Below are 10,339 nucleotides of genomic sequence, written 5' to 3'. Positions count from 1 at the left end.
AAATTATTCAATTTGACATTTCCTTAGCGTTAGGAATTGTGTAGGTCTCTATATGAGAATGTGATTATGTACTTCTACATCACAATGGAGATGAAATAATTCTTTGTTTTATGTATTTGACCCTGTCAGAAGAGTGTATGTGTGTAACTGTTTTACTGTTTCATCCAGCAGTGTTGGATTTCAGTAGTATTTATTAAGAGAATGAATATAATTTGTCTATCCAGTATTATGTGGTACTCACACAGCATGTCATTAAATATTAAAGAAAAAATCATTATTTAATTTTAAAGTATCCAAGTGCTGTGAACACAGGTGTGGGCCACCATGCCTGAATATACCTGGATGTTTATTTTGTAGTAGGAATATCAAATTTTGTAGCTTTAAAAAATGCCATTGATACTTTTATTGTGATCACATTAAAAGTGAAAACTGCAGGTTGATGATACTGAGACCTAACCAAAAGCAAAGAACTTTTCTCATTTGTTAAAGGTTACCTGTATGTATCTTTCAGATTTTGTTTTTCTGTAGCAGCCAAGATGATAATTTGAGTTTTATCCTTCCCTGTGCTAATGTGGTATATCATGTTTATTGATAGCTGTATGTTGAACTATTCTTGCATCCCTGAGATGAACCCCACTTGATCCAGACGAACTGTCTGGTTAAGGGCCTATTGAATTTGATTGCTAGCGTTTTGATGATTTGCATCTTTGTTCAAGGATATTGATCTGTAGTCTTTGTTTTGTTTTGTTTTTGGTGTGTCCTTGCCTGATTTTGGAAATAGATTAATCATGGCTTTGTAAAATGAATTTGGAAGAACTCCCTCCTCTACAAGATTTTGGAATTATTTAAGAATAGATACTGTTTTTTTAATTTACTCTCTGGTAGAATTCAGTAGTGAAACTATCTGGTCCTAGGCTTTTTGATGGGAGCCAGTTATTTATTTAATCTCATTACTCATATAGTCTGTTCAGGTTTCTCCTTCTTCCTAACGCAATTTTAGTAAAGTATGTATGTTAAGGAATTCATCCAGTTATTTGCAACTGATCATCTCAGAGTTGTTCATATTAATCTCTAATGCTCCTTTGTAGTTTTGTGGTATCAGTTATAATGCCTTTCTTTTTTTCTGATTTCATTTTATTCTGTTCTCTACCCTTAAAGCTGTCAATTTTTTACTAGAATTGTTACTTAGTATACATGTGTATATGTGTGTATGGATATTGTGCATGAATGGTGGTCCAAAGACAACCTATGGGGAATATATTATATATATATATATTATATTATATATTTGGTGCTCTGATTTGATATCTGATGTTCTGAGCATATATATTTACAGTTATTCCCTCTTCAGACTGATCCCTTTATAATGATCACGTTTGTCTCTTTTTACTACTTTTGATTTTCATTTTATTATTATATGTGTATGTGTGTGAGAGTGCAGGTTGTGTGTGTGTGTGTGTGTGTGTGTGTGTGTGTGTGTGTATGCATGCCATGGCATGTATGTGGACATCAGAGGACATCTTTCAGGAGTCAGTTCTCTCCTTAGGATCATAGGATCTGGGGGTTGAACTCAGATCAGCAGCCTTGTGCGGCAGGCACGTCACCCACTGAGCCATCTTGTAGCCCAAAACAAGTTTCTTGTAAGCAGCATGTAGTTAGGTCTTGCTTTTTGAATTTTAATTTTAATACATTTAGTCACCAGATACCTTATGACTTTTAACTGATGAATTTAATCCATTTATATTTATTGATTATTAATTGGTAGGGTCTTGCTACTTTTTTTAGACAGTGTTTCACTGTGTAGCTTTGCCTGGCCTGGAACTCTTGAAGACCAGGATTGGTCTTGAACTCAGGATATCCTCCTGCCTCTGAGTGCTGGGATTAAAGGCATGTGTCACTGTACTCTGCCCTACTACTGCTATTTTAATACTGATTTTCTAGTTTCATTATAGTTTTTTCTTGTCTTACAGCCTTCCTTTGTGGTTGGGTGATTTTTCTTCAGTTATGTGCTTTGATTTTTTTTTTTTTTTTGGTGTGTCAGTTATAGACTTTTGATTTGTTGTTACCATTACCAAGAAAATATTTTTATTATCAGATGCTATTTTGTAATGACAGCAACTCAATATTGATCTCAAAGTAATGAATATAAAATAAAATGTGAAAATACTGGTTAAGAAAAATCTCTATATTTGCATGCCATTGCTCCTTATATTTTGATTTTTTTTTTTTTTTGGTCTTTTTGAGACACCGTCTCCCCGTAGCCCCAGCTGTCCTGTAACTCACTATGTAGACCAGGCTGGCCTTGAACTCACAGAGATCCACCTGCCTCTGCCTCCCAAGTGCTGGGATTAAAGGCGTGCGCCACCACGCCCAGCTTATTTTGATTATTTTTAAAGACAGGGTCTTATGTAGCTCAAGCTGGCCTCAACCAACAATGACCTTGAACTTCTGATCCTTCTTTTGCCATCTCTGAGTGCTGAGACTCCAGGCATGTGCCACTATGCCCAGCTTATGTGGTGCTGGGGGTTAAACCCCGGGCCTTGTGCATTCTCAGCTCCTCAGCAAGCACCCTACCAGCTGAACTATACTCCCAAATTTGAATTTTTGATGTCTTGTTTACATCTTTCTTTTTAAATTTGTTTTCTTTTTCTTTTTTGGGGGGGGGGTAGGCTCTCCCTGTAGCCACAGCTTAGAACTCAATATGTAGACCAGGCTGGACTCACACAGAGATGGACTTGCCTCTGCCTCCAAAGTGCTGGGATTAAAGGTGTGTGCCACCATACCTACCTAGCATTAATTATTTTGTTCTTTAGGCCATACTAAATAATGACTAGTTTATGCATCATGTTTACAATATTAGAGCATTCTAATATTACTAGTGACTTTTGATGTGTTGGTGTATGAGAGTGTTTGTGCAGCTACATATTTTTTCTCACTAGCATCTCTTTCAGTTTTTAGCATTTCTTTTTTTAAAGATTTTATTTTTGGCTGGGTGTGGTGGCGCACACCTTTAATCCCAGCACTCAGGAGGCAGAGACAGGTGGATTTCTGCGAGAACGAGGCCAGCCTGGTCTCCATGGTGAATCCAGGACAGCTAGGGCTACAGGGAGACTTTGTCTCAAAAAGACCAAAAAAAAAAAAAAGATTTTATTTTTATTTCATGTGTATAAGTGTTTTGACTGCATGTATATAAATGCTCTGTGTGCCTGGTGCCTGCAGAGGCCAGAAGAGGGTGTTGGAATCCCTGGAACTCAAGATACAGATGGTTGTTAGCTGCTATGTGGATGCTGGGATCTGAAGCTGGGTCTTATGGAAGAGCAGCAATTACTTTTAACCACTGAGCTATCTCTCTAGCTCCAGAAGCATTTCTTGTAGGATAGGCCTGGGAGAGGTAAATTCTCTACTTCTCCATCATTATTAAAGGATAGCTTCTGGAGGTACAGAATTCTTGGCTGCCAGCTTCTTTCAGTACAATGAACATCCCATGCCACCCTCGCCTGCCTGTAAATTTCCTGCTGCAAGGTCTGCCCTCAGGCAAATCTGGACAGCTTTATGTGCTATTTGCTTCTTTTCTCTTGCATCCTTAGAACCCTCTGTTTGGCACTGGAGCGCCAGTTATATATGTTTTAGGGTATTCTTTATTGAGTTGACTATGACTGGCAAACTTTGATTTCCCTGTATCATGATATTTTCCACTAGATTTGGAGGTCTTCAGTTATCTGACGTTCTCAATTCCTCTTGAACTTGAATAACACTAAATTTCCCATTTTCTTCAGTTCTCTTATTTTCATTCTCCAGTCTCTGGGATAATGTTTTCTTCTTGTCCATATGACTTTGTCTTAACATTGAAAGATGAAGTGTTTAGTTCAGTTTTCATAATCTGTGTCTGTCCTAGAAATTGGAAGAAGTCTTTCATTCTCTGAGCCTGTGAACACTTCCACTATTTAGCACTAGATGGCTCTCTACACCCAAGTTTGCCACAGATTTTCTGTTGTCCTCAACACTAAAGGGTGCCCCCCCCCCGCGCCCAATATGGGGTATGTTCACTTACACGTATAATACCAGCACTTAAAAGTCTAAGGCAGGAGGACTGCCACTAGTTTGTGGTTAGCCTGGACTACACTATGAGATACTTATGTCTTATAAATAAAATAAAATGAAATGAAATAAAATAAAATGGTGCCCCCCCATCCAGCCATGTTTTTTTCAAATCTGCAGTTGATACATTGCTTGGAAAAAACTAGAGCAATGTGTATAAGGAGTTGCTGGTTCTTGTAAGCCTCTACCTGGGGCTCAGATGGACCCAGATACTCCATTGTCAGTGGCCTGGAGTCACACAACACAAAATTCTCTCTTACTCCTGGGCAGTGAAAGGACCCAGCCCCAGGCCCTTACACAATAAACTGGCATCCACTTCCCTTGTCTTCACCACACAGACAGTTGCTCCTGATAGGACTGAGGCTACTATGGATTGATTACCTGATGCTGTGTGTGAACTCATGGCCAGAGACCATTGCAGCTAGTCCCAGATGAGCAGAATGTAGGTCCAGTCATGGGCCCAGGGTCTCCACCTGGCACCAGGGCAGATCTAGAGGCCTATCCTCAGGCACTGGCATATGGACAGGGATCCTTAAGCCCTTCCCAGTGTTGGGTTTTACCAGCCAAGACAGTCTAGCTTCTTTTTGTCTATCTAAAGCTGGGAGGGTTGGTAGAAGTGAACACTTGGCCTGAATGACTCTAAGCTAGGTTATAGCTCAGTCTCACAGCCACAGGGACTTGTGCAGTTTTGAGACTGTTCACCATGCATGGGTGTGACTCCTGGTGATGCAGCCCAGCAGAGTCAGGGCTTTACCTGATGCCAGTGCAGATCTGGTCTGGAGGTTTAGCCTTTCTGTTTGTTTGTTTGTTTGTTTGTTTGTTTGTTTGTTTTTAAAATAAGGTCTCACTACGTAACCTGGGCTGGCCTAGAACTCTGTATACTAGGCTGGCGTGGAACTTAGAAATCCACCTGCCTCTGCCTGCCTCTGAGCACTGGGACTACAGGTGTATGCCACCACGCCTGGCTTGGAGGCCGCCTGGCTTGGAGGCTTAGTCTTGAGCACTGACCTGGTGCTGGATCTCACCATAGTAGGCGCCACCCTGAATTCTAAGGTGAAGTCTTGTGATCATTTCCCTGCTCTAAGCCAGAGTAGCTGGAGTCCTGCTCTTTGTCTGACATCTGGGTGGAAAGGACTGGTGCTTGGCCATCCAGCTAAGGAGGGTCCAGAGTATCTGTCTATGGTTCTAGGGGCAGGGGCTGTGGGGCCCTGTCTGACAGTGGAGTGATTTCAGCTAGTGAGCCTGTTACCAATTTTAAACTAATGCCTGGATTTAATTTGTTCTCCCTCTCGAAGAACTGGTGTCTTTTTCCCATGGTGCAGCTTGGAGCTGGGGGTGGGATGAAGCAAGAAGTGTCTTCTTTAATGTGTTGTTAGCATTCTACATCCAGGCACTGCAGTCTTACCACAGAAAAGCTGTTCAGATTGGTGACTGATCCTTTTGATCACTAGAGGCTCTTAGCCTCCATCTTGCTCCCCATCTCCTTCCTTCCCTTCTTTAATCATGGACTCCTTTAATTCTCTGAATATATCTGAGTGACTTTGAAGGCTTTGAGTGTTAAGTCCGACATTTGGTCACTGTCACACAAAGTTTTAGTTTTGGTCTTCTTCCTAGTGCTGCATACATCACAAACATCTGCTGAAACTTGGACATTTTCGGTGATGTATTTTAGTATCTTTGGGTGCTGGTCCTCCCCTATCGGCTTATTATTTGCTTGCTTGTTAGTAAGAAGCTAACTAATGAAGCTTCCCCACTCCCTGCCTCCAGGGGAGGGACACCTTCTGGAGTTCAGACACCCTGTGATGGCAGCAGTTCTATCAGCGCTTTCTTTCAAAGTCTTTTTCCCTGACCACACCCAGCTGTTGAACACCATCATTTCCAGCTGATTGCTCTACTGATCTCAAAAATACCACAGCACAAATTGTTCCACAGACTAAACTAGTCAAATTTGGACTCCTTTGAAGGAATAGTTCCAAAGTCATTAAGTTATTCTGATCCCAGCCTTTTTTTGCCCCTTTTCTTTTTGGCAAAGTAGCCAGCCCATGGTTCAGCCTATACGCCCAACAAAATTGCTGGTCTTCCTTAGCTTTTTACCACAGCCTCCACTTTTACCACAGCTCTGAGAGCATTCTTAGGCTTGAACTCTCTGCAAGCCTTTCAGTGAAGATACTTCCTTTGGGAAGAAGTTAGGTGCTCTCTCTTCTCTGGTTTGCTTCTCTTGTGTGTCAGAAATTGAGTTGGTGTACAGGCAGTGGCATGCTTGAGTGACAGCCTTGCTCTAAGCTGATGCTAGGTGAGGAGGGGTGGCAGAGTCTTAGGTCCTCTCAGCTTGCCCCTTCCTTCATGAAAATCACTTTATATGCAGGGCCAATGACATCAGTGATGAGGGGACAAAGGCACACACCATACTGCCACCTGCAGCAGCCTGAGGGGTTCCCTTAATCTTTTAGGGATCTCAACTTAGGAAAACCCAAGATTCATGACTTCAACACAGAAAAGAATTTCAGAATAATTATGAAGACCAGCACCCATGTAAAAAATTGATTTGGAAGCTGGTGGGATGGCTTGGCTGGTGGGGCACTTGTCACCTGTTCCCCAGGACCTACAGGGTAAAAGGAGGGAACCTACTCCCTTAAGCTGTCCTCAGGTGTCCACATGCATGCTGTGGTACATGTGTGCCCACACACAGGATAAATAAGTGTAAAGTCTTTTTTTTTTTTTTAATGTTGTATGAATGTATTGCCTGCATGTATGTAAGTGTACCTGTGTCATGCAGTGCCCACAGAAGTCAGAAGAGGGCCTCAGATCCCATGGAGCTGAAGTTACAGACAGTTGTTAGCTGCCATGTGGGAGCTAGGGACCAAACCTGGGTCCTCTGCAACAGCAGTTAGTGCTCGTAACTACTGAGCCATCTCTCCAGCCACTATAGTAAAGTTTTTAAAAAAATAATTTAGAAAGCTGGATATAGGGGCTGGAGAGATGGCTCAGCGGTTAAGAGCACTGACTGCTCTTGCAGAGGACCTGGGTTTGAGTCCCAGCACCCATGGCAGCTGAGCCTGAAAACCATCCTTAACTCCAGTTCCAGGGGAATCCGAAGCCCTCTTCTGACCTCCGCGGCATTGCACAACATGGGTGCACTCACTTACATGCAGGCAATACATTCATACATATAAAATAAAAATAATAAATATTTTTTTAAAAAGCTGGATATGGCTGAACATGCCTTTAATCCTAGTGCTGGGGACTCAGAGACAGGAAGAGCCATGGGACTCACTGATCAGCTCGTTTAGGTTCAGTGTGAGATCTTGTCTCAAAAAATAAGGTGGAGAGGGATTGAAGAAAACATCTGACATTGATCTCTGTCCCACATGCACATGCATACAGATGCCTGCATATTCCCCCCACATGCACATGAACACACACACACACGTACACGCCACCAAAGGTACTAAAGAAGCATGTGTGTGGCCTTCTCAAAGAGCTGTTGTGGTTTATGCAAAGATTGTTTTATTTTGTTTTTTATTTTTTGAGACTGGGTCTCCCTGTGGCCCCAGCTGGTCTGGAATTTGCTATGTAGACTAGGCTGCCCTTAAATCTCACAGAGATCCACCTGCCTCTGCTTCTCAAATTCTGGGATTAAAGGAATGCACTACCACACCTGGATTATGCAAAGATTTTTTTTTTAATTTTTACAAAAACTTTGAGAATTTCATACATGCATATAAGGTGTTTTGATCAAATCCATGCCCATTTGCTCCCTTCCAACATTACCCCCTCTGAAGAGGTAACCCTAAAATCTTTTTCTTTTTTTTAAATTTTTTTTTATTTTTTTGTCTTTTTTTGAGACAGGGTCCTCGTGTACCCCCTGCTGTCCTGGAACTCACTTGGTACTCCGGCCCGGCCTTGAACTGAGAGCCCCGCCTGCCTCTGCCTCCTGAGTGCTGGGATTAAGGATTAGATACAAGCTCCCAAATACTTTTGACATTTTTGGCCTTTGGAACACAGTATGTTGCTAACAGGCCCAAGGACATTTTGACTTTTAGCGGAGAAACTGGCTACAGTTCTTTGGGGGTCTTTTTACCCTAACTGCCTAGCCAATACCTACCTCTTATTCTTATCATGCCATCCTCTGAAGGGGTCAAGGGGTCACCCAAATTGCCAATAGAGAATAGGGATGCAGACTGCTCTGGCTTCTTCCATGCATGGGGTCAAGGGGTCACCCAAATTGCCAATAGAGAATAGGGATGCAGACTGCTCTGGCGTCTTCCATGCTGAACAGGGACATAGTGTGAGGCAATTGGAGTACCCCTTGAGTGGGTCTATCGAAACTCCCAAATTGCATAACTGTTGTCTCTTAGGGGAGAAGAAAGTACTTGAATCATGAATAGATGTGAAGGAGAAATAAAGGCAAGAATAATTAGCATTACAAGTTCTAGACAGGGAACTAGAAAAATGTCAGAACAGGGCAATTTTCAAATGTTCATGAGAGTCCATTGGAGTTTCCTGACAAGGGCTTCCAAAAGCATCCCTCTTATTGGGTTCTTCCTCATTTTTCTGCAAAGATATTTTTAACATAGATTTTAAGCAAGATGATTAAAACAGAGATGCTTAAGGAAAGAGAAAACATGCCCAAGTGTGGGTGTGGGCTACTTAAGGTAGAATCTGTCCAAGAAGTATCTTAGCTTTTAGTTATGTATCTCTCAAATTACATCTCAAAAGGCTGCTAAGAAACTTTTTTTTAACCTTTTCTTTCTTGCTTTGATAAGTAAGGTTTGAGGGTAGCTCTGGAGGTGCCTTGGAGAGTATTATAATGTGTAAGGTAAAACCAGGTTGCACAAGAGGTTTCTGGTGAGAGTTCTAGAAAATGGTGGGTTTCCAGCTGGGAAGGGAGAAAGGCCTTAAGCAGATGTTACCTGTGCTGGATTTTTGCTTCTTGCTGGTGAGAGGCTTCAGTTAGACTCCAGGGCCAGCAGCTCCTTTTCTTTCTCTTGTGTAACTTTTTCTCTGTTCTCCTCTCCCACCTCACCTAGGCCCGGGTCCTCCAGCATGCTATGCTGACTCAGCCTCCATCTGGAGTGTGGCGAGGGGGAGATGGGAGCCTCCACACTTTGTAATCATGGGACTTAGCCTTTGGAACACATAAAGGGTACAGACTGTGAAATGCTGGCGTCCTGCCCCTGGGAAGGTAGCCTCAAGTGAGACTGGGGAGGAGCCCTGTGTTCCTGGCTGTTCCAGGCTGTGGTTGGAGAGGGGTGATCTTAGTACAGATACCAAATTCTGCAGTTCCTCCTGCATTCTAGTAGCTGTTCTGGGTAAATGTTGGTTTTTTTCCTGCTTTTTTTCTTTTCCTCTATGGCCTTGGGACTGTGAGTAGTTCTGCTGGAGTACAGGCCCTCTGAAGCTCCTCATTCTGTCCTCATTTTTCTGGATAAAATGTATCTAAGTACTGTGAGTCTTCCTCCATTCATGGTATTTGAGTTTCTCATGGATTACAATGTGAAATACTTATATTGTAATATTTCAGAAAAATCTAATTCCCTTTCAGCCAAAGTGTTTTGTTGAAGGCTTTAATATTTATAGGTGAAAGAATTTTTTTTGTTTTTTGGCCTTCATTCTAAAATTAATTTTATTACACTAACCAAAGCATGTTGTCATATCTCTACTTCATGAACATACTGTTTTATGACATTAATATCAATTTTTGTGAATTTTCAACATGCTTGAAAAGATCTGTTTCTAATACCAGGATTTGCATATATCCAAAAAATTACTATTTGGATCTTTTGTGCTATGTAGACCAGGTTGGCCTCAGTCTTACAGAGATGAGCCTGCCTCTGCCTCCCAAGTGCTGGGATTAAAGGCCTGTGCCACCTCTCCTGGCTGCTTGCTATCTCTTACTCAGCATGGTAGGTCTGTTTCTGTTTCTTGCACGTGTCTTGGCATTTCTGTTTGACATAGGTAGATGCTTATTTTGTGCACAGCTATTTATAACTATTTATCTATCTTTGTTATGAAAATGTGACCATTTTGATCTAAATCCTCCCTAATCAGAAATAGTACATAAACATAAATATTATTGTTGGTTAAAAATTATGTTAATGAGCTGGGCATGGTGGTGCACGCCTTTAATCCCAGCACTCAGGAGGCAGAGTCAGGCAGATCTCTGTGAGTTCAAGGCCAGCCTGGTCTACATAGTGAGTTCCAGGACAGCTGGGGCTACAGGGAGACCTTGTCTCAAAAA

At 41.9% G+C, this 10,339-nt stretch overlaps 1 protein-coding gene across 2 annotated transcripts in view; it reads left to right on the top strand.

Annotated features, from left to right (window-relative positions):
* Positions 1 to 10,339, top strand: part of Ica1l (islet cell autoantigen 1 like) — a 69,431-nt gene that overhangs the window by 49,006 nt on the left and 10,086 nt on the right. The gene's annotated exons all lie outside the window — the stretch shown is intronic.

This window comes from Nannospalax galili, unplaced genomic scaffold (genome assembly GCF_000622305.1).
Source record: "Nannospalax galili isolate Female #2095 unplaced genomic scaffold, S.galili_v1.0 scaffold637, whole genome shotgun sequence".
Taxonomy (NCBI): Eukaryota; Metazoa; Chordata; class Mammalia; order Rodentia; family Spalacidae; genus Nannospalax; species Nannospalax galili.
This window is presented reverse-complemented; position numbering and strand designations above follow the sequence as displayed.